Below are 22,276 nucleotides of genomic sequence, written 5' to 3' on the forward strand. Positions count from 1 at the left end.
CTTCTGAGATGCTCCTCAATGCTCAGGGTGCAGGAAGGCCAGGCTGGCCCTTGCTCCCCCTGCCAGGAATGGGAAGCTTTCATTCTCAGGATGGGAAAAATAAGTAGAAGCAGAACCACCTGCTACACTGCCCAGAGATGGGGGCGTGGGAGGGAGAGGTCCTCTGTGGGCTCGGGAGCAAAAGGGCATTTGATGTGGGGAGTCGGGGATCCCCAATTTTCTGTGTGTGCTTCAATGAATCCTGGTGATCCTTTTCTGGGTATAACTTCTTTATTTTGCTGAGGGCCTGGATTCTACTCTACCATGTGATAGCTGTGTGACTTGGGCAAGTTACTTAACCTCTTGTGCCTCAGTTTCTTCATCTGCAAAATGGGGATAATAATAGTACCCACTTCATAGGACTCTTTTGAAGACGAAATGAGCTATTACACATAAAGTGTTAAATTGTGCTTAGAACACAGTGAAGACTACATTTTTACCAAGCTCTAAAGGAATTTATTTTTTTACCTCTTCTTTTCCCTTACACCCCAGCCTTTGCTAACCACCATTCTACTCTATGTTACTAGGAATTTGGCTTTTTTTTTTTTTTTAAAGATTCCACTCGTAAGTGAGATCATGCAATATTTACCATTCTGTGTCTGGCTTATTTCATTTAGTATAATGCCTTTAAGTCCCATCCATGTTGTCACAAATGGCAGGATTTCCTTCTTTTTTAAAGGCTGAATAACATTTATGTGTGTGTGTGTGTGTATATATATATATATATATATATATATACACATATATATATATATATATATATATATATATATATATACACACACACACACGGCAGTTTTTTCGTCTATTCATCCATTGACAGACATTTAGGCTGCTTCCATATCTTGAGGATAATGCTGTGATGAATATGAAAGTGCAAATATCAAGATAATGATTTTATTTCCTTCAGATAAGTACCCAGAAGTGGAATTGCTGGGTCATATGGTAGTTCTATTTTTAATGTTTTGAGGACCCTCCATACCGTCTTCCACAGTGGCTGCACCAATGTACATTCCCACCAAGAGTTCTCGAAGGTTGCCTTTTCTCCACACCCTCTCCAACACTAGTTAGCTCTTGTCGTTTTGGTAATAGACCTTCTGACAGGTGTGAGGTGATAGCTCATTGATTTGTATTTTCCTGATGATTAAGGATGTTGAGCATTTTTTCCTGTACCTGTTGGCCATTTGTCTTCTTTGGAAAAATGTCTATTCAGGTTTTTTGCCTATCTTTAAACTGCTTTTTTGAAAAATTAAATATTATTCTTATCATCCTTGGAATTTGTATCGGGGTGAAGCTAGCCTTCCCATTCCAGCGCTGAGAGCACGGATGCTGTATAAACCAGCAGGGCCTCTAGACTATGGGCCTGTTGAGCACAGGACCGGTCCTCACACTCAGCTCTGCCCCTCCGAGGCTGGTACAATGCCTGGCTCATAGCAGATCCTCAGTAATTTGGGATCACAATAGCCAGTTGGGGACATGGCTGACGTGTGGTCCTACACCGTGGTTCTTCGACCTCAGGGTGTATTAGAATCCCCTGGGAAGCTTGTTAAATGTCAAATCCCAGCTTTCATCCTCTGAGAGTTTGGTTTAGGATTAGTAGGAGTGGGGTGGGGCACAACCTCAGCCTGTGGCACTCGGTGGTGTCCCCAGAGCCAGGCCTGGAGGAGAAGGGAGCCAGGGGCGACTGCTACTAGCAGGGCCTGCCCCAGGAGTTTCTCAAATGGGGTTCTTTTTTAAAAATGCAAGTTCCTCAGCCCCACCTCACTCCTACTAATAGGAGTAAGCGTGGGGTAGGGCTGCGAGGGGAAGGTGGTGTCCCTAACAGGAGCCCTTGCTCTGTGCTGTCTGGTGGACACACCAAGGAAGGCTGGAGCCTTCCAGGGAGAGAAGTTGTGGTTGAATTTGGTCTAAAGCATGATTAACTTGGAACCGCTCTACAGGGAATGGTGAGGTCAGTGGTTCCTAGAAACCCTCAAAGGAGCCCCCAGGATGGGGTGGGGGGGGTCCCTCGAGGCATCTCTGCACATCAGGGCCCTGCTCGTCCCCTCAGCCTGCGCTGGTCCCTCCTAGGAGGCCCTCCTTCACCAGCCACCTGCTCAGAGCCTGCAGGCAACTTTGGCCAGGGTGGTGCCCTTCTTTCTGTCCAAGGCCACCACCCCAAGCTCTGCAAGTAGCTCTCCTGTTTGCATCATTGGAGCAGTTCATTGGATTTTCCTCCAGGCTCAGACTGAGGCCTTTGCAAAACAGCTATTAGTTTAACCTAAGCAGCCAGAGAAAAGACACGCTGGAGTCGAGTGAGGAGGAATGTGCTTTTATGGAGCTGTGTGTTTAAAGATACCTCTGGGATTTGTTTCTTAGCAACAGGGCTCATCCAGAGCACGCTGGCAGTGTCGGAACATCCAATGATGCCCGCAGGCACCCTCGCAAATACAATAAAGATCTGTAGAGTACGAGAGAAAAGTCTGAGCATAGTGCCTCCAACAGGCAGAAAAACTCAGAACCCCGAACAGATGCAGCAGCTGTTGGTTTAGATTAGAGAGCTCCGCGGGAGAAAAATTCCTACCCAGGGACGCCAAGCCACTTCCCTCCACGAGGCTTCCTTCTGGCCAGTGGAAAAAGCATCACTTGGAGGGCTTTCCTCTCCTCATGGCTCCCTCCTTCCCCGGCACCTGGAGACCCAGCGTCCAATCAAATGGCCTTCCATGGTCTGTAATTGAAGAGTGGCAGGTTTGAGCCCTCGAGGAGATATTAGACCCAAATCCAGGGGTTCTGAAACTTGTTTGGTGCCATTGGACTCTTTAACAGTCTAGTAAAGCCTTGGATCCCCTTTCAAAATAATTTTAATGCATTTTTAATGTATTTACTACATAGACTTATAAAGAAAATGAATGATTTTAAAAAACAGTTATCAAGGGGGCTTCCCTGGTGGTGCAGTGGTTGAGAGTCCGCCTGCCGATGCAGGGGACGCGGGTTCTTGCCCCGGTCCGGGAAGATCCCACATGCCGCGGAGCGGCTGGGCCCGTGAGCCATGGCCGCTGAGCCTGCGCGTCCGGAGCCTGTGCTCTGCAACAGGAGAGGCCATAACAGTGAGAGGCCCGTGTACCACAAAAAAACCCCCCCAAAACAAAAAAAAAACAGTTATCAAAATATTAAAAACAAATTTGTATATAGAAACACCAGGCTCCTGTATTAATATACTAAATAAGAAGATCCAGCCGTGAGTCTAATTACCATAACTTTGAAATAGTAATAAGTGTCAGTGATATTTTGCAAAATCTACTTCTCAGCTTCGTTGTGGTATGGAAATGTCTTATTGGTGATGAAGACCAGGTTCTGCTAATATTATGGTGGCTGTTGCCTACATCTATAATGAAAGGAAATGCTGAAATTGAGTTAAAGGTTAGTGAAAATAAAGAAGTAAATTTTTTCCAGTCCTAGTTCGTGGATCCCCAGGGGGGTTGTGGCCCCCTGTTTACCCCTTAGAACCTCTTCCCTTCCTAATCCTCCTACTTTGCACTTCTGTGTACCCAGCCCTGTTAACCAAAGTTGCTTAAAAACCTACGTTGTCAGAGCTGCTCCACGGGCATGGACAGACAGACAGACAGAGAGGCAGCAAGACACTGTTGAACAAACATAGCGAATACGTGTTGATGGGCGTGGCGGCGCTGGGGCTGCCATGAGAACCTGTGACCTGTGTCGTCAAGGAGGCCTCTGCCCTCACCCTCCTCCACAGAGAGGGGCATTCTCAACACAGGTGTCCCGGGCCAAGGTCACTGAGATGTGATTTGACCTCGGAAACCTCGGAAACATGAGAGCTTCTGACTATGAGGGACAGCTATGGGGCTTGTTTTCAGTCTGTTTCTCTCATATTTACTACATCCATGTAACAGCTCTCAACAGCCTAAAATTTAGTCACTCGACTAGATCCTGGGTCTGCAGTGCTGTTCTCATGAAGCCGGGCTTCAGTGGAAACCAGGAAAACCCAGGTGGGGAGGTTGACAGCCCTGCGCGGCCAGGTGCCCACGGGAGACAGAAAGCGAAGCTGATCAGGTGGCACCGGGAGCGGCCCCTGCCTCACTGCAGAGCACCCGAGACCTCTGGGTCAGAGGAGGGGATGCCCTGCACGAGCTGCACCCACCGGGCAGGCCTGCAGGCGGGTTAGGTGGGCAGGGAAACCTCCACGTGTTCCCGGAGTCCCGGAGTCAGCCACTGGGCAGGGTTCCTGGGGCCCAGGCGCTCTCTGCCTGCCACAGGGCAAGCCTACGTGTAGGGGGCCCCCCCAGCCTCTGAGCAAAGGCTCACATCCTCCCTCCCCCGCCCACCACTGATTCTGCTCCATCACCGAGCAGGAAGGTTGTGGGCCCCATGATGCTGGTTCTGCCAGAATGTCTTTCTTCTGTTTCCCAGGACCAGGGCCACAGAAAGTGAGACCTGGAAGGGTCCTGGGGGAACATGCCATCCAAGCGTCTCAATTTACAGACTTGGACACCAGGGGGCCAGAGTGAGAGGGACTCTCCCAGGTCGTGGGGCAGTGGCAAGAGGCAGGGAGAGAGCCCTGGTCCCCTGACCACGAGTCCTGAGCAGTGTGCTGCGACCACACCTTCCTCCTCTCGCCCCAGGCAGGACGGAGGTCGCTCCTGAGTCCTGGGCCTGTTGCAGTTTACGGAGTTTGGCTTGTTGTTTTAATACAACTATCCGAGAGTCAGTTCAGCACGCACAGCGTGTTACCTGGGCAATTCTGATGAGGCGATGTGGATCCCCACCTTGGTTAGTTACCGCATACTAAGGTTTTCCAAAGTGGTACCTCAGCCCTGCCATCCCTGGCTCTTCTTTGTCTAACCTTGGGCAGGTCAATGAAGCTCTCTGTGCCTGTGTTCAAACAACCTGATGTTACCAGTACCTACTTCATAGGCTTGTTTTCATGTGAGTTCATACACATAGAGCTCCTGGAACACATGGTGATGGGTTACTGCCTTTAAGTTAGAAGTGTCAGGAAACCAATTCAACTGGCTTAAACAAAAGAGAGAAGTATTGCCTTACAGAACTGTGGAATCTAGTGGCACGGTGGATTTCAGGTTTTGCTGGATCCAGGTGCTCAAAGATGTCTCAGGACTCAGTTTCTCTTCCCAGCTCTTGGCCCTAATTCCTTTCCTCTATGTTTGATTTTTAGATGGGCTCTTTCTACACAATAGCTCCCAGGTGCTTCATGTTGACAATGTCTTTTAAACGAGCAATTCCAGTGTAAAGAGGGCTTTTTCTCCCAATTGGTCCAGCAAACTCCTGGAACTGAATCTCAAGGGCCTGCCTTGAGTCATGTGCCCATCTCTGAGCCAGTCACTGTGGCCTGGGGAGTGGAATGTCTGGATCGTCCAGGTCTGTGTCATTCATCTGCCTTGGGAGTTGGGGGCCAAGGTCACTCCCATCCAAACTTCATGGCCTGAGCATGGGAGAGAGGGAGGCCCCAAAGGAAGCTATGGGCACTGTTTCCAGAAGAAGGGGAACTGATATGAAATAGGTAAAAATTACAGCTGAGCAGACAGGTGAGGGATGTGGTGACCTCACAGAAACCTGTGCATCTAGGGGAGCTGACGGTGGGGATGTTACCACTGCCAACTCTCAGAATGGAGAGAGCTGAGTGGAGGAAGGGGCCATGGTGGCTACAACTGGTTTGCAGCACGAGCAAATGGACAAAGTATTAGAGAAATTGTCCCTGATATAAACCCGAGGCAGGATTGAGGGTGTTACTCATATTGGTTAATAGATTTGGGTGATAAGTCTGGTTCCTGTCTACCAGTCTTTGCCCTGTGTGGACAGGAAGCACCTTTCTGAAGGAGCTATGGGGCGGGCTTCAGAAATCTGTTCGAGTCCAGAATCTAAACGTCTCCAGGAGTCCACCTGAGCTGGGGCTGTGAGAGGACTCCTGAAGCCCAGAAGAGGATAGGAGTCAGGTTCTGTCAGTGAATGAACCGGAGAGATGGAAGGGGGCACCAGGCTGGGTGTCAGGGGACCCCAGGGATGCAGACCTCATAACCCTCCAGGGAAAGGCCTGCCTAGCACTCACAGGGGACAAGCAACCAGAGCAGGTATAGATTGTCACCCCCATCCCGTGTTATGAGCAGGGTAGAGAGCGTCACAGAGTCAGGGTGAAGAGTACAAGTCTGGGTCACGCACCTAGACTCTCCCTGTAGGTGTGACCGTGTGCCTGGCTGTGTTGCAAGAGCTCTGTGTGTACTCTCTCACTTATTCATCACACCAGGCCTGTTGCTGTGGACTGAACTGTGTCTGCCCCCAGCCACTCCATTCCTACACTGAAGCTCTAATCCTCAGTGTGTCTGTATTGGGGAGGGCTTTTAGGAGGTAACTGAGGTTAAATAAGGTCATAAGGGTGGGGCCTTCTTGGTGGGATTAGTGTCCTTATAAGCGGAGACCCCAGAGGCTAACTCTCTCTCGCTCCCTCTGCCACCTGAGAGCACAGTGAGATGGCAGCCACCTGAAGAGCCGGAAGAGAGCTCTCACCAGAAACTGAAGTCCGTCGGTACCTTAATCTCAGACTTCCCAGCCTCCAGAGCTGTGAGAAATAAATTTCTGTTAAGCCACCCAGACTGTGGCACTTCGTTATGGCGGCCCAAGCTGCCTGAAACACCTGTGCAGCAGGTACAGTTAACATCAGCCCTGTGGGGCAGAAGGAGGCCGGACGCACAGAGGGCCTAGCTGACCTGCCCAAGGTTGGAAGGGGGCAGAGCCAGGTTGGCGTGGGCACCCTGGCACCATCAGCAGCCCGTGACCAATGTCCCACCCCCTCCCTTGCCAGGAGCGCCCACCTCAGGGCTTTTGTGGGGACGGAAGGAGTCTTTGCAGGCGGAGCACTTGAACAGGCCTGGCACAGAGCGAGCCCCAGGTGAGGCTGAGCGCTGTCGCCCTGCCCCATTGCACACATAGGACGGGGAGCAGAAAGTTAGGAAGCACCCCAGCTGGGAGCTGAAGGTTCCCAGAGAGATGGGTTGGCCTGGCCTAGTTCTCCGGCAGGCCACCCTCTGGCCCCCACCCCAGCAGAGCACCCAGGGTGGGTAGCCGGGGAGAGAGGCCGGACAGAAGCAGCTGGTCGCTGAACTGGGCAGCCAGGCCTGGCTGGCCCCTGGGTCGCGGGGAACAGCAGAGCGGGGGATGGCTAAGTGGCAACAGGGAAGTCTGGGGCAGGGGCAATGGGCCAGTCTCCACCTACACTGTCCCTGCTGGGGAGATCGGGGCGGGGATTTCTGGGAGTCCATCAGAGGGCAAGATTTTCCAAAGTACCATTTCCGAGAGGAAAGAAACAACCAACTGTTTCTACAGAAAGGCATGCCTTACTCACTTGCCCAGTTTCCAGCCCCCTTTTAGGCGATTGGGACCTATAGTGACGAGTCTGAACTTCTAAAATATTGAAGGGAACTACACTCTGATCACAAATTCTGCTTTTCACATCTGCAGAGCCTTCTTGCAATGTCTGGTGGTGAGCTGCTCCCCAGAGCCTGCCTGGGCATCTGGACTGGGGCCAAGTCCCACCTCCCAGCTCCCGGGCTGCCACCTTCGTTATTTTCCTGCTTGTTCAGATCTCTGGAAAGAGAATATCCTACCGAGGTTGCAAAGCCCCCAGATAAGTCTCCTTCCACCTAATGAGTTCTGCTCCAAGAAATCTATCAGCTGCGGAAGCGGCTCTATCTGACTCTGTGCTTCTCCCCTTCGCTCGGTAGTCAGATCACAGGAAGGAACACGACTCGTCTCCCGGCCGCTCCCTGGCAGGTGGATTGATGGTCTGTCCTTACTCCAGGTCTCAGAAGCTCCTCATTAAAGTGAGTGACACACAGTCTCCTGGAGCTGCTGACCAGGGTGGCTGCAGGAGCAGAGTTAGTGGGACTGAGCCGTACTAGGGGCAGGGGATGGGGTGGCAGGCTGTGTTCTGGGGTCCCCAGCTGTGAGTGCCCCTGGGGGGGGGGTCAGTGGCCCTGATTTTGGCGTTCACACACTGCCTCCCTATAGGTTGGACCTCTTTAATCAAAATGGCATTCAAGGGGGCTTCCCTGGTGGTGCAGTGGTTGGGAGTCCGTCTGCTGATGCAGGGGACACGGGTTCGTGCCCCGGTCCAGGAAGATCCCACGTGCCGCGGAGCGGCTAGGCCCGTGAGCCATGGCCGCTGAGCCTGCGCGTCCGGAGCCTGTGCTCCGCAACGAGAGAGGCCACAACAGTGAGAGGCCCGCGTACCGCAAAAAAAAAAAAAAAAAAAAAAAAGGCATTCAAGTCAGAGAAGAAAAAAAAATTCTTTCCATATGCCAGAAGCCATGATGAAATTAAATTGAGACATGGTGAGATTACACAGGATCAAGGCTCCCGAGTGGCTGCCGTGCGGGGTGTGTACGTCCCCGGTAAAGGCTCACCTCTCACTGAGGCTGCCGACTAGTAGAGATCCAAAAGTGACTTTTGTTATTGTGGTAAAATATACATCACATAGAATTGACCATATTAACTATTTTTAAGCATACAACTCCGTGGCATTAAGTATGTTCACATTGTTGTGAATGTGAATATACCCATCACCACTCTCCAGAACTTTATCATCTGAAATGGAAACTCTGTATCCATTAAACGGTAACTCCTCACTGCCCCTCCCTTAGCCGCTGGTAACCTCAATTCTTTCTGTCTCTATGTGGAATCAGACCGTATTTGTCCTTTTGTGACTGGCTTATTCAACTTAGCATAATGTCTTCAAGTTTTATCCATGTCGTATCACTTGTCAGAATTTCCTTCCTTGTTAAGACTGGATAATATTCCATTGTATATATTCCACATTTTGTGTATGCATTCATCAGTGATGCACACTTGGGTAGGGCATTTCTGAAATGCAGTGATTGTTCTGAGGGTCTCTCTAGATGTCTAGCTGTGACATCTCACCGTAGTAGTCTCTGGGATTGATTTGTTTGCCTGGGAAGAGGTGTGCCCAGGAGGAGAAAGGAGAGAGGCCCACTGCTCCCAGGTAAAGGCTGTGTGTGGTGGGCAGGGAGGTTGACTCCCAGCATCCTTTCCACCAAGATGACTAGTCCAAGCCAGTCTTATAATTCCAACTCTCTTATGGGTGACCGGCTCAGGAACTGACAGGCGACTCAATGATCATTAATTAGGGAAATGTTTCCTCGAGTGTGAAAGAGGGCCACAGGAAGAGGTTATCTTTATTCTTGCAGACAGTGTCATGTCTGGATTGAGATCTCTGGAACTGCCGCAGCCATCTGTGTACAGCCTGAGGTTGAAGCCAGCTCTCAGAGTGGCCGTGCAGGTACGGAAAGAGCCTGGGCCCTCGGGGACACAATCGAGCTCCTTTAGACTTCCTATCATCTGAGATGATACACACTTCACATCACTCAAGCTCGTTTGAGTTGGCTTTGTGTCACATTCAGCCCAAAGCATACCAAGAGATACCATCTCCAAGCAGCTATATTCCTCGATTAGACCCTCGAAGTGCTTTGGAAGAAAAGCCTAACAACAGGGCAATTTATCAGCCTCAAGAATGACATGAGCCTGCCATTAACTGTAAATATAGATATAATGTAACAAATCCAGTTGCACTATCCATGCACCCTGACCAGCCCCAGGACCTTGGTTGGTGTACCTGCCATTCCACCAGGGTGTCTGCATAAGTGCCGATGCCTCTCTCCATCTGCACCTACTTCTTCCAGCCCCGTGGAGGTGGCGTGCAACACTGCAGCAGATGACGTGCTGAGTCTAGGAGTGCAGGGTAGGCCTGACTCTGCTCTAATCTCACCTCTAGAGATGAGGTTGGTGATGCTGAAGGTGGCCACTGCCCTCCAGCATCCAAACCTGCCGTTGCCCGTCCCCACTGGTGAAGCACCGGAAAGGGACACAAGGGAACGGGCTTTTGTGTTTACCCAACGCTTGTGTGCTCTGCCTTTGGACGCCATCGCCTTTGAGGGGGTGACTGGGACATGAAATAACTCCTCACCTACAAGACGCACATTTATGGGCGATCCTCTTGTCCTGCGTGTCACCGGTCTTAGCAGGGCTGCCGCTGCTCAGAAAAAGCTCATGCCCTGGGGATCTGCTCTCAAGGTCGGCAGCACATTTTTTGGAAAATTCTAGATCATTCCCAGAAAGCACACCCAAGGAGGGTGAAATTAATTTCTGGAAAGAGCCAGTTTGCAGCCAAGCGAGGTGAACAAAGTGAGCGATTGAGCCAAGTATTCTGACTTCCATCAGGGTGAACGGTGCCAAAGACCCATGAGTCTGAATCCTGGTGTGGGTTCTGAGGGTCTGCTGCCGTGTTCCTGTCCTGACGGTGTGGGTGCAAAACAGTCACAGCATCTCAGGGAATGAAGCGTGTACTTTGGGGCGACTATCCGTGTGGAATAATGGTTCACATATCTTGAAATGTTCCTGCCATTTCGTTGCGGGGGAGGGGGCTATGGTCTCCCAAACTCTTTAAGGACATGTTCCTTGATGTGCGCTTGGGTCTGTTTGTGTCCACTTTTAGGGTGTGGGACGCTCTGAGACATAAAGTCCTTATGCTGTTCACGTAGCTCCTTCTCAACAGGGCTTTGGTCTCTTGTTGTCAGGCTGTCCCCCGAGGGCTTCTGTCCCTTTCCTGTCTCCTTCTCGGACCCTGCCAGGCCTGCAGGGAGAGTGGGGAGCTACTTCCTGGACTGCACAGCCCCCAAGAAGCTACGTCATTTCCATTTCAGAAGGCAAAGTGGTGCCCCGATCGAACATCCTGGGGACTGAATACTGCTGGGTGCCGATAATAACATCAGTAGGGCTTCCCTGGTGGCGCAGTGGTTGAGAGTCCGCCTGCCGATGCAGGGGGCGCGGGTTCGTGCCCCGGTCCGGGAAGATCCCACATGCCGCGGAGCGGCTGGGCCCGTGAGCCATGGCCGCTGAGCCTGCGTGTCCGGAGCCTGTGCTCTGCAACGGGAGAGGCCACAACAGTGAGAGGCCCGTGTACCGCAAAAAAAACATAATAATAATAACATCAGTAATAATAACCATCCCAGGAGTAGGAGGATGCTTAGAGAGGGGAAGTGATGGCCGAGGTCCTGCAGTGAGCGATGAGTGTCCAAGTAGGGCTGGAGGCCACGATGTGACTCTGCTCTCCGTTACCATGCGGCCTTTCCTAAACAGCCCAAGGGTTTGGAGCACGTGCAGGCAGTCAGTTCGTCTTCCCAGGACCTCAGGCCATCTCTCATCTGTAGGGACCAGAAAGAGTGGATCCAGCTCCTTGGCTTGCGTAACCTTGAGCTTCTCGGGGCAGATGGTCCCGCGAGGGCACTGCTCTAATGTGAGCTGTGTGCCGACCACAGAAGCGGGTCAGGGTGTGGGATGGGAACCCAGTGGAGATGTAGAAACTCACAAACACATCTTGCCCAGTTCTGTAGACACACAGATCTTCAGGCCTTAGCTGACGCCTCTGTGGAGATCTATTCATTTAATAAACCCTTACTAAAGGTCTGCCACGTGCCAGGCATTGCACCAGTGCCTGGAAGATAAAGGGGAGTAAAATGCACACCCTATTTCTAGTGTCCTAATAGTTAAAGCACACACTTCCATCACACTTACTGGGTGCCCTGTACTGGTCTAGGCACCAAACACCTCCTACAATGTTGATGACAGCACAGAGCAGTAGAGATGATTGCTCTCATCCTCAGATGAGGAAACTGAGGCCCAGAGAGGTTAAGTGACTTGTCCAAGGTCACCCAGGTGGTAAGGGGCAGAGCCAGGGCTCAGACCCAAGTAGGCTGGGTTCAGAGTCAGCGTCCTTACCTTTTGGCTGCACCCCTCGAAGGGCTCGTAGCTTGTGTGGGGGGCAGAGTGTCACTTCTTGGGACCACTCTCCAGCCAGGGGTTGTCCTCACTGTGCTCCATTCAGATTCTTTAGACACTTGAGTACCTTCTATGTGCCAATTATGCTTCTAGGCAACGTAGGGGCCTCAAAGGTGGACCAGACAAGGCCAGGGCCCTCGAAAGCCTTGCACCGTGGTGAGCGATCTACCTGCAAATAGTACAAAGCGGTGATCGGAGGTCCGTGGTGCCCGGGTGGAGCGTGGGCTGCTCGCGGCACCACCCGGGCTCCGAGCTGGAGCGTTCAGGTGGGTTGTACAGCGGGAGGGAGTGTAAGCGGAGACGATGGTGGGGGCGGACGGACGGACAGCCAGCTTGTGGGCGGGGAGAAGAATAGGAAACTAGCAAAATCGGCTGAGAAGAGTTGGCTGGTGGGTAGGAGGCCGGGCTGGGAGACTTACCACCCGTTAGCGAGTTCCCTCCTGAGCCTAGCCTGGCGCCTTCGGGTCACGGAGAAGCTGCAACGGCTCGGGCAGAGCCATTCTCTGGACTGACCGTGGCCAGTCACCTTGGGTAGTAATGTAGATGTCCCCTTCGCAACTGGGATTCCACTGAAATCTTATTTCTTTCCATTTCCAACTGCAGACCGCCCAGCTTCTGCCCTCCCCTCCCTCCCCACTCATGTATCTGCCCCGTTGAGCATCACAGCTTCCGCGTCCCGGCCACGTGGGCCCCTCGGCTGAGTCACCCTGCAGCCACGGTGGACGTTCCCAGCCTCCTTTGGAAGCTCTCGTCCCAGGGGTGCTGCCCCAGCTCCACCAATACTGAGGCTGGAGCTGGGACAGCTGTGTGGCCCCTGTCCTATAGAGATCAAGTCCCAGCCTCCCGGACCTGAGGGAAGGCCTCCATCAGGACAGCTGGCTTAATTCTTGGTCCTTTCCTGAAATAAGTAGGCTTATCAAATCCATTCTCCTCTTGGCCCCTGTAAGAAATCAGCAAGTACATGCTGCCTCAGAGGTGGTCCCTCTGGAGGGCAATCCCTGGGGAGCCAGACCAATTTTGTTTGGCTATTTTCTGAAAAGACTTTCTCGGGTCCCAGGATAGGTTCTGCAGCCAAAGCCTGAGTCCTCCCCTCCCTCCTGTTCTCTTGATGGAGCTGAGGGCCTCCAGTCTTCTGGCCTCTCGTTCCCCTTTCCTGGCGTCCACTGGGTTCTGAAAACAGGCACAGTTGGTGTTTAGTTAGCTTTTGCTGCAGAGCAAACCTCCCCAAGATGTAGTGGCTTAAAACAGCGGCCATTTACTTAGTCCGTGGGTTGCGCTGTGGGCTTGGCTCAGGGGGGCTAGGCGTGGTTGTTCTCAGCCACGATGGCCGGGTGGCTGGAGTCTCCTCCACGTGGCCTCATCCCCCAGCGGACAGGCTGGACTTGTTCACATGGCGGCTGGCCGGAGCTCCACGAGAGCAGGTGAAGGAACGCGTTGCCCTGTGGCCTCGGCCCAGAACTGGCACGATGCCACTTCTAGCACACGTATCGGCCCATGAAAGTCACAAGGCCGGTCTGGAGCCAAAGGGTGGGGAAACATTCCTTTCATGGGCGGAGGTGCAGAGTCACATGGCGAAGGACATGGGTACAGGGAGTAGAGAATTGGGGCCACTTCTGCAATCGACTACAGTGGGTTAATGCACCTTGTATTCCAGGTCTTGTCTGTTAAATGAGGATAAAGACGTGGCTTGCTGTGGGAACCGGGTGAGGTAATATAGTAAAATGTTAACCTCTAACGAATGCTCGATACATTATAGATCCATAATCAGAATCATAATAACGGTTATACACGTGGCCGTTGGAAGGTCGGGAAAGGACCTTTCTGTACACATCAAGCACACGTATCTGGCAGAAAGGACAGTAGAAGCAGTTCTCTCTTCTTCCTTCTCAGTGAATCATTAGTCTGTCCCTGTCCACCTGGCACAGTCCTCAGGGACCCCCTCCTCACTGGCCCCTTCCTCTCTCTTTCCCCATAGCCCCGGGGTCCACTGTACTGCTCCTCGATGGAGTGGGGGTTTGGAGGGGGAGGCGAGGGAATCAGTTCACTGTCCAGGAGACACAGAAGTCACAGTGGCCCAGCTACAGGGCAAATGAGCCTCTCTTGTCCCCGGCTGCCACCTCCAGTTGTGTGGGTCAAAGGTCACGCCATACGTGGCCGGCAGCCCTATGTTTTGACAGTATTGAGTACTTCTAGTAACATTGCTCCAGTGTGGTGTTGTCCTAACTGAATCCCTGACTGTCGGCGGCTGTCCTAGCTCGGTGTGGAGGATGGGACTATGCACCCAGTGCCCAGGGGGCAAGCAGAACTGGCCCTCTAGGATTGGAGTCAGGTGGTAAATGAGCGCTGTAAGAACCAAACAGCCTGGCCCACTTCCTGCTACCCTTCCTTCCCCGCCACTGACATGTTGCTCAGTGACACCCCTGTTCCAATGATCTATTGCTGTCCAGCAAAACCTCCCAAAATTTAGTGGTGTGAGAAAAGCCTTGTGGCAGGCTCATCAATTCTGTGGGTCAGGAATTTGGACAGGACACACGGGATATTTCATCTTTGCTCCATGATGTCTGGAGCTTCAGCTGCGAAGACTCAAAGACCAAGGTGACTCAATGGCTGGCGACTGGACTTATCTGGAAGCATCTTCACTCACATTTCTGGTGGCAGATACTGGCCATCAGCTGAGATCTCACCTGGGCTGTTGGCTGGACACCTACACACCTCTCCACGTGGCTTCTTGAGGAGGCTAGTTTGGGCTTCCTTACAGCATGCCCGCTGGGTTTAAGAGTGCGAAGGTAGAGATTCAGGAAGTGGAAGTACCAATTGGTTACGGCCTGACCTGGGAAACTAGCACGGTGTTACTTCTCTTATATCCTGTTGGCCAGCCACAGAGCACAGTTTAAGAGGAAGGAATTTAGACCCCACCTCTTGATGGAAGAGTGTCAAAGAATTTGGGGCTATCTTTTAAAATCACCACACCTCCATTTAAAAAATGATGGTCCAATGTGTCATTTCTCTGCTGGAATTTGTAACACATTTCTGTTAGCAAACATCAAAGACCACTTACCAGCCTCATTTTACCCTCTTCTCACTTCCCCCCCAAACTAAGATTTTCACTCAGAAATCGACACCTCCTTCACGCAATCTGGGCGTTGTAGGGAAATCTGACCCTATTTCTAGCTCCAAGGGTGGGCCCAATTGCTTAAGCTAGTAAGTACCTTCCACTTTCTTTGCCAAATCGTTGGTTCAAGGGTGGGTATGTGACCTACACGGTCCGATCTAGGTAGATCTCAGGACTCCTGCTTGGAACACTGGGACAGAAATGTTCTGTCTTCTCTGGACAAGTGGTATGTAGATGTGAAAACTGGAGTTGCTGCAATCATTTTGTCACCATGAGGGAAGTTGGTCTTGCGACACAGCTGATACCATGGAAGACACAGCAGAGATGGAAGATGTTGGGTCCCTGCTGAATCACCGAGTCATGGAATTAAGCCAATCCTGAATTCTTATTAATAATCAGACAGCATACAGCGGTTAAGGACTTAGTATGTTCCAAGCACTTTAAATGTGTAATCTCTTTTAAGCCTTACAGAGAGCCCTGGATAAGGGTATTATTATAACTCCTACTTTACAGATGAGGCAATAGGTGTACAAATGTTTGATGAGGGGACAGGCCTCCAGAGGCAGAGTCTTTTGCCCACGTTCCCACAGCCAGTAAATGATAGTCAGAAATCACACTCAGCAGTCTGACTCTCGAGCCTAAATGCCTAACCACTGCCCCACACCGCCTTCCTGGACTTTCCCAATTATGTGAACCAACAAATCCCTGTGTCGTTTGAGCCTGTTTGAGTTGCTTCCTTCCAAAATAAAGACCACAACTGACAACCCCTCTCTGCCAGCGTGGCACGCTCTTGTGCCGTGAGCTGCAACGTCAGCCCTGGTTGGAGAGAGCCAACAGGAGCCTAGTCCCAGGAGCCCCGGCAGGAAGTTGTCCCTGTCACGGAAGCACACACACACGGGCCACCCTGCAGGGCACGGCTCCAGGAAGGAGCAGGTGTGCCTGCTGGGCCAGCAGGGAGTCCCCAGCCAGACAGGGAGCATCTGAGCACGAGCCCCACACAGGCCTCCTGCCGCCCTCCCTCCTTCCTCCCCAGTCCTCCGGGAGGCTGGGGTACCCGCTCAGCCCAGCCCCCTCCTTTCCTGCTCTTGCTGTCGCGTGGCCTCCTAAATGAACCCACCGTGGCTCCTCCAGGTCTCTTGGGACTGGAGTCCTTTCCTGGCTTCCAGACAGGAACCTGGAGCATCCTCCTCATCCCACTTCCAGCAGGTGAGCCCAAGCCTCCCATTTAGCTTGGTAGCCTAGCTTTCCCTGCTTAAGTGGGAAAGACGCCGTAGGATTGGGGGCTGCCTTCCAGAGGTGTTCCTGGAAGTTCCGGGGATTTTGTCACAGCCCTTACGTGGTCACATGGCATCATTTATTTTCTGTGTCAGGTGTCTGCGTGCCACCTGTCCCCTAGTTGGCTCGACTGCCACATGGTTTTCTCTGTCAGCAGTAAGATGTTGTTTGGCGGACAGCAGAGTTGGATCTTGACAGGTGCCTGAAACTTTTTTTAACTGGAAAGAGAATTTGTTTCTGAAAAAAGAGAAGAAGCTACCTCTAATTCTGCCATGGCAAAACAATTCTCATTTTGCTTTAATGCACTCCAATCCTTGTCCACAGCGTAAATATTTTTTAAATAGTCCTCTGCACAGTATACATACTATTTTTGTAATTTCACTTAAAGCACTGGCCTGGCTTGCTGCGTAGTTGTCATAACTATAACGTTTACTGGGTGCATGGTACCGTGGCAGATGGATGCGTGCCGAGTCTCTGGCTCCGTGAGGCTGACATAGTGAACTCGGCAATTGTAGTAAACTTTGTTTTAAGGTAGAGTGAAGAGTAGTACCATTGGCTACAAGCCACTAGGAGAGCAGGATTCATGGAGATCTTCAGTTTCACCAATGTTCACTGAGAATAACTCCTTTTTCTTCAGGGTTCTGCTCCAGCATTGCCTCCTGGGGAAGACTCTGGGTCTCCCTGGTCGGGGTGAGGGCCCTCCCCTTGCTCCCACGAGGGTGTTCCAAGTACGTTACATGCATGAATCCAGTCCTCACATCCCTATGAGGCAGGCTACTATCATTACCTTAACTTCATAGATGGGGAAACTGAGGGCTAGAGAGGTTAGGTCACTTGTCTAGGCTTCTGGGGGATCAGCCGGAATTCTGATGCCAGAGCCCCCCTTTGTAACGTGGGGTCACCCCGCCTCTGCGCTGTCCCCCAGGACTGACCACACAGGTTGTGTTCCGTGGTTTCTTCTCTCTCACCATCCTGTGAGATTCTTGAGGGCCGGGACACTCCTAGCCCTGGTCATTACATAGCCGCCCTCCTGGTCCTATCCCCACTTCCTCAGTTTACCCTCTGCCGTTTAAGCCTGAATCTGTCCTGACAAGGCTCAGAACTGGGGAACTGAGAAATTCCACGTGGTTGCATTTCTGCTCAGGCTTAAGATCCCGGGGAGATCTTGGGGCCTCTCTGGGGCCCCCGAGAGACCTAAGGTGTCCAGTTCTGTCCTGCAACTCGTCTAGGGCTGGGAGCACATCTTGGAGCCCATCAAGGATGTGGCAGGGGAGGCTGAGGGCAGAGGAGATGTGCTAACAGCCACAGGGAGGCTGATGCAATGCCCAGTGCCATTAAAATTAATTATCTGCTCCAGTCAACCTGCTCGTCCGCGGGACCATCAGCCTGATGTCACAGTGGAGGCAGTAAGAGGGACGGAGGAGGGAGCTGGTCTCATTTTCTCTGCCCTCCATGGAAGGATGACAGATTTATTAGTGGCAGCCGAAGGGGCTCCTGTCCTCCTTCCTTTAAGCCACGGAGGCTTTTCAGTTGGAAAATCTAAGGCCCCTCCACGGCTGTGGTGTCGACCCAGGACTGTTACCTGCCGAGGTCTCCCTTGCAAGCCCCCTTATCCATCTGATGGCTTCTCCCTGGCTGCCTTTCTCCAAGCTCCTCAAGCCTCGGGTCCCCATGTGACTCCTCAGCATTTGCCTGAGGGCCAGGGAGGAATACAGAGAGGGTACCCTGAGCTGGTACTTTCTGACTAAGGAGAGTGGAGAGGAGAGGGGGCACCGGGTGTGGGGTAGCAGCTGAGGCTAATGGTGAAGTGGTCCTGGGTACCATACACCTTCTCTTTACTGGGAGCACAGAAGGCCCATCTGTCCACCCTTCATTATTTTTCTTCCATGAAATTGATGCTTGGAAATGTTTAAGTCATAATAAATTCACTTTCTTGTCTCTAATTGATCAGAGGTGGATAGAACAGCCCCTAGGAGATGCTAACAGCAGGAGGGAACCCCAGTTACTGCACTAAAATGATGAGCTTCCAACCACACACGTCTAAGCCGCCTTCTGATGGGCTGCTGCGACCTCATTAGGGATCTTTGTGCTGTTTGGAATGGAGAGAACAGTTCACAAACCCTTTTGCCACTGGTCCAGGATCTATGGGGCAAAGACACTAGCAGATTTTTTTAATATATTTTTATTCCAGTTCTACTGAGATATAATTGGCATACAGTACTATATCAGTTTAAGGTATACAGCATAATGGTTTGACTTATACACATCGTAAAATGATCGCCTTGGTAGGTTTGGTGAACATCCATCATCTCATGTAGGTACAAAATTAAAGAAATAGAAGAAAATGTTTCCCTTGTGATGCGAACTCTTAGGATTTACTCTCTCAACAGCTTTCATATATAACATAGAGCAGTGTTTACATATTTATCATGTTGTACATTACATTACATAAGTAGTACTTATTTATCTTACAACGAACCTCAAGTTGGTACATTTTGACCCCCTTCATCCAGTTGCCCTTCCCCGTAGCCCCTGACTCTGGTAACCGCAAATCTGATCTCTTTTTCTGCAACCGTGTGTGTTTGTGTTTGAAGTGTAATAGTCCTATGACACTATTTTAGTTACTGTTACACCAGTAGTGATTCGATATTTCTGTACCTTTCAAAATGATCATCCTGATAAGTCTAGTTACCATCTGTCACCATACAAAGATATTACGTAATTATCGACTGGATTACCCACACTGTACATTTCATACCCATGACTCATGTATCTTGTACCTGGAAGTTTGTCACTCTTAATCTCCCTCACCTATTTCTTTCCTCTCCCACCCCTTCCCCTCTGGCAAACGACCAGACTCTGTTTTATGTGTTTATGCCTCTGTTTCTGTTTTGTTTGTTCATTTGTTTTGGGTTTTTTTTAGATTCTACATATTACTGAAATCGTACGGTATTTGTCTTTCTCTGTCTGACTTATTTCACTTAGCGTAATTCCCTCTAGGTTTATCCATGTTGTTGCAAATGGCATACTTCATTCTTTTTTTATAGCTGAGTACTATTCCACTGTGCGTGTGTGTGTGTGTGTATATATATACACACACACACACATACCACATCTTCTTTATCGTTTTATCTATTGATGGACACAGGTTGCTTCTCTACCTTGGCTTCTGCAAATAATGCTGCAATGAACATAGCATATACCTCTTCAAGTTACTGTTTTTTTCTTCAGATGAATACCAAGAAGTGGGATTGCTGGATCGTATGGTAGTTCTGTTTGTAATTTTTTGAGGAACCTCCATACTGGTTTTCACAGTAGCTGCATTTACATTCCCATCAATAGCGCAGGAGGGTTTCCTTTTCTCCACATCCTCGCCCACACTTGTTATTTGTTGCCTTTTACTGCCAGCCATTCTGCCAGGTGTGAGGTGATACCTCATTGTGGTTTTGATTTGCGTTTCCCTGATGACTATTGATGTTGAGCATCTTTGCGTGTGTCGTCTGTATGTCTTCTTTGGAAAATTGTCATCTGTGTATCTTCTTTGGAAAAATGTCTATTCAGCTCCTCTGTGCAATTTTAAATCGGGTCGTTTGTGTTCTTGTTTTGATGTAGAATTGTATGAGTTCTTTGTATATTTTGGATATTGACCCCTTGTTGGATGTATCATTTGCAAATATCTTCTCCCATTAAGTATGTGACCTTTTTGTTTTGTTCTTGAGGGATGCAGTTAGCTTTGTTTCGAAGAAACAAGGCAGATTTGTTTTGAAGACGTTGAGGGTGGTCAGGATGACAAAAATACTAGAACTGTCCGTGTTTTGCCTGCACTGTTCTCTCTTGGTTTTATAATTGGTCTCCTCTTTGCAAGTTCCTTGCTGGCCAGGACATGAGAAGCATGGTGTTGGGTCTACGAAACACTTTCTGGAGGAGGACACAGTCGTCCTCACAGACCTCCACAGCCTTGGACCTTGGGCTGACTGTCCTTCGGCTCACAGCGATACCCTTCATTCTCTGAGACGCACGAGGTCCAGCTTGTACTGGTCTGGCGTGCATTCCTTGCCCGCCTAGCACAGCCTTCTCAGACTCTGTTCGACTTATCAGGCTGAAAAAACAGACCGTGCCTTCCCACAAACACATGTGAACACACAATGTCCAAAAGCCTCTCCCCTTTCTGCCCCGTCTGTTAAGAAATCAGAACCACAGGAGCTGGGATGACAGAAGGAACATGCAGGACCCCATCCAGGACCAAGGCCTTATCTTCTGCAGACCGACCCTGGCTTACTTAGGCCACAGGCACTTTTATTTTATTTTTAATTAATTTTTACTGGAGTATAAAAATTTTTCCTGGAGTATAATTTTTATTGGAGTATTGCTTTGCAATGGTGTGTTAGTTTCCACTGTACAGCAAAGTGCATCAGCTATAGGTATACATATATCCCCTATCTTTTGGATTTCCTTCCCATTTAGGTACCACAGAGCACTGAGTAGAGTTCCCCAAGCTATACAGTAGGTTCTCATTGGTTATCTATTTTATACGTAGTGTCAGTAGTGTATATATGTCAATCCCAATTCATCCCACCCCCTCCCCTTTCCCCCGTTGGTGTCCATACATTTGTTCTCTACGTCTGTGTCTCTATTTCTGCTTTGCAAATGAGATCATCTATACCATTTATTCTAGATTCCACATATATGTGTTAATATACAACATCTGTTTTTCTCTTTCTGACTTACTTCACTCTGTATGACAGTCTCTAGGTCCATCCACGTCTCTAAAAATGACCCAATTTCGTTCCTTTTTATGGCTGAGTAATATTGCATTGTATATATGTACCACATCTTCTTTATCCATTCCTCTGTTGATGGACATTTAGGTTGCCTCCATGTCTTGGCCATTGTAAATAGTGCTGCAATGAACATTGGGGTGCATGTGTCTTTTTGAATTATGGTTTTCTCTGGGTATGTGCCCAGTAGTGGGATTGCTGGGTCATAGGTTAGTTCTATTTTTATTTTTTTAAGTAACTTCCATACTGTTCTCCATAGTGGCTGTCACAGGCACTTTTAAACCCTCCTGATTCTATCTTCCTAGGGCTTTTGTCCAGAATCATTTGTGAACTTGTAGTCATTTCTTTTTCCTTTCCTTTTCCATTTCCCGTTGAAATGATTGCACAATGATGAAAAGATGATGACCAGACACACTGAATTACAATCTTAGGCTCGTGTAGCCCAGGAAGGTGTATTTTTAGCACAATCTCCATTGCTTCTTATGCCCCCACCTCCAGGTTTGAGAATTGAAATCTCAGGGCTGAGTTTGACCCTGAACGTGGTCTGCCGTTTTTCTTATTCTGGCTGTGAACTGGAACACACAGTCAGCAGTGGGACGTGTTTTGTACGGTGTGGCTTGCCCTTCCAAACCAGCTGTGAAGTCCGGGCCAAGCCTTCCCTTACATTTCCTTCCCGTCCCCCGAAGCTCACGTTCAAGGTTGTGCTGGTAAGAGAGCCGTGCTCAACCAGCCCTCCCTGGAGGAATGATGGAGGGGGTCCAGGTGTAAGTCTCGGCCACTGACGAGTAGCACATCTTAATGATCGCAGAGCCAGCTGCAGGTGATGGCTGGGATCCAGCTGGACTTACTGGTCTCCGTCCCAGGGGAGCGCATTTTCTGGGGAGCAGCTTCTTCAGAGGACAGCTCTGCCCTTCTCCCCCTGAGTTCAAGAGGCCTTGAGAGCCCCCCTTGAGCCCAGAACCTTCTACTTCTCTCACGTGAGTCATGTGACAAGCTGAACCTGACGGGGCTCATGAAGGACGATTTCAGCCCCCAGGCTCAATCTTATAGAGCAGAGCCAGCCCCTCTGCTGATGGGAAACCGTCAGCCCACTTCTGGCACCTGACAGAAGAGTGGCGGGGGAGCGGGGGAACCAGGAGCCCTCCCCCAGGACGCTTTGGGATATCCAGGATGGAAGTGGAGGGATGCTTTCCCCTCCCCACTGCCTGCGCCT

At 50.4% G+C, this 22,276-nt stretch overlaps 1 protein-coding gene across 2 annotated transcripts in view; it reads left to right on the forward strand.

The window, feature by feature from the left end:
- The window catches only part of STUM (stum, mechanosensory transduction mediator homolog), a 62,254-nt gene that overhangs the window by 26,436 nt on the left and 13,542 nt on the right, over positions 1 to 22,276 (forward strand). The gene's annotated exons all lie outside the window — the stretch shown is intronic.

The sequence above is a fragment of the Tursiops truncatus genome, chromosome 1, assembly GCF_011762595.2.
Source record: "Tursiops truncatus isolate mTurTru1 chromosome 1, mTurTru1.mat.Y, whole genome shotgun sequence".
NCBI lineage: Eukaryota > Metazoa > Chordata > Mammalia > Artiodactyla > Delphinidae > Tursiops > Tursiops truncatus.